Source organism: Humulus lupulus, chromosome 1 (assembly GCF_963169125.1).
Source record: "Humulus lupulus chromosome 1, drHumLupu1.1, whole genome shotgun sequence".
Classification (NCBI taxonomy): domain Eukaryota; kingdom Viridiplantae; phylum Streptophyta; class Magnoliopsida; order Rosales; family Cannabaceae; genus Humulus; species Humulus lupulus.
In genome coordinates, this window is record NC_084793.1 from 57,200,532 (window position 1) to 57,203,332 (window position 2,801).

A 2,801-nucleotide genomic window follows, 5' to 3' on the forward strand; every position below is an offset into this window, starting at 1 on the left:
TCTTGTGACAATTGGCATTGTGCATGAATTCGATATGTTTATGATATCGGATGTGAGGGCTGGAGTTTGTGCAGGGAGGTGCATGGAACTCTTAGCCAGTGTGGTGGATACCACCTAGATTGTGTTAGTGAGATTAGGACAGACTGGATTAGTCTGTGGGTTTTTTTTTTTTTTTAAATGTGTTTCCAGGCGGTCTGTCAGGCCTTCTTTTTATTAAAAGAAGATGAGAGTGGCGATTGGTTTAGTACCAGAGATAGAATCAGATATAAACATTGTTTCGAGTGGCTCAGTGGGGTTATAAGAACTAAAGAGTTAGTTGTTGAGTAAGATGGAATCCTTTAAGGTGGATCTTGGATCTGGTTAAGACCAGTCAGAGACCAGAGTGAGAAAATCATGTGAGGGATTGTGCTGGTGTTAGATTGGAGCACTGTGAGTGCTGAGCATATCTTGAGAATTGGCTTGATGCTAAGTGTTTGTAAGCCGGATGAATAAAGCATTCAAAGGTTTATTTGAATGGGATTTGCGATCGTCTTGGACGATGGTATAGTGGTGTTTTCTCTGCGGAGAATTGCCAAGAGTGAGAAGTGCCTTGGGGACAAGAGTGTCCATGAATGGTAAGATATTTTAGGTGCCTTGGGGAGGAAGTACTGGGTCTTTATAGACCAGGATCAGTTAGTGGGTTGTTATGACATCCTAGTAATTGCCTATGCAACATGTTGATTTAAGAATTTGACCAGGACTGGGTAGAGTTTCTGGCGGGCCAAGTGGCCAGTTTATTGTTTGAGATTATTATCTCAAGAAAGATAAAAGGGAAGATGGTTAAGTGAGCCACAGACGGGCAAGGTTCAATGGGAAGCTTTAGCTGGACTAGCTAAAGGTTGTCTAGTGACAGGCATGAGCTTATGGTGGAATAGAGATCGGACTTGGGGTCCGATGAACCTCGAGATTACCTGAGAGATTCTGAATGAATCTCATGTTATTCTTTTATTCATTTCATTCAGGCATCGTGAAAGGGTAACATGATATGGAAATTTTAAGGTGATGGCCTAGGATGAAGAGGCATATGTAAAGCTCTTAACCTGTTAACAGATTGAAACAATGTATCAGGAAACAGCGAGGCCATTACAGCCTTTGGGTATTTTATAGAGGGAATAAGTGAGCATCACGATGGGTTTCGCGGTGGAAGTTCCAGGTTGATGGATCGGTATGAAATGGGTATTAAGTCATTGTGGACTGGTAGTCCAAGTGAGTTTATTATATCAGTAAGGACAGGTGAATAGTACGGCTGATCTATATTTGAGTTTCCTTGTGAGAAAGATTGGGAGCCTTCATGAACTCAAGGTCTATCTTATTAGATGAAGACTTTATTGTGACTTCCAAGATTTGGAAGGGTTGGAAGGCCATGAGAACAGAGATAACACTCGGTACAGGTTATTACTCTCAGACTGGTGGTAAATCAGAGAGAGAGGGTTATCCAATTATTATTGGAGGAACATCTTATAAGGTGAGTGGGGAAATATATATATATGTGTCTGGATCCTGAGGTGGTTCAGGGGATTGGTGAAATTGTTGGAATTTGAATCTTGGTTGCTTATTCCTCAGAGTAAATGGAAAAGTGTTATTGAGCTGGAAAGTAGGAATGTGGAATTCCAAATAGGAGAATGTATCTTCTCTAAAGTATCACCATGGGAAAAGGGGTGAGGAATTAAGATAAGTTAAGTCCTAGTTTGTTTCAGTAGCTGGATCCTGATTGGGTCTGAACAGGGTGACTCTGAATCAGTTTTACTTCTGGCACTGGCAGTTGTATACAGTGAGTTGTGTGCTTCCATGCTGTGGGCAGGGGCCAAAGGAACTTATGAGTTGAGTTGTGAGGATCTGAAGGTTAGGTTAAGTATTCCGGTAAGGAACAGCCACTTCAGATTGTGACGTAAGTAGTGAGGTTCTATTGAGCAGAATGTACCTTGGGTTAAGGTAAGGCTATTGAAATACTGAAGTCAGGAAATGACTTAAGGAAATTTATGTCAAGTGAGTGGAATTCTAGTTCCGACAATCAACTCTTTAAGCATGATCAAACACTTAGTACTCCACATTAACCACACAACACTTATACATAACCAGTGATGAAACTAATCACAATTAACAATTAGGTCACATAATAGTCAGGGCCGACAACTTAGGCCGCACCCTTTGTTTACCCCACTGACTCCGGCCTGCTTAAACCAAGCTCAGTGCATAATAAGCTGTCCTCAGCTACCAGTGGCCAAGCCGCGCCCTGTGCGCTAGTGTAACCCTTGGCGCTCTTAGGCCGTTGGTTCACTATTTACATGGCATAATACCAACCTTTCAATCATACATATTAGGGAACCCTTAGTCCCATTACAAGTACACAACCGGGTGCAGTTTTCTTACCTTTAATTCCTACGTTCACTGATTACGAGCGACGTTCCTCGAGCACGATCCGTTTCCTGAGCCCTAGCCTTAACACCTAGTCACAACCAAGATATTGGATTCCATTAATATTCAAATAAAGGTTTCCGGGTACAATACTAGCTTCTGGGACATCGAATTCCACCAAGCACGGTGGTGAAATCGATCCTGAGCACCCTAGGCTAGATTCTTGCGCTTAAAATCCCCAAATGTTCAAGGATGCACTTAAGGGCTGCGGCCCTTGAAACCTAGCCGCGACCCACCCTTAAAACAAAACCCAAGGCCCCCAGCAAGCAGACATGCACCGCGGCCCTGCCCAAGGGCGCCGCGACGCTCTCCCCTGGCCGAGCCTCCCTGGCTTTCTTGCTTTGTAG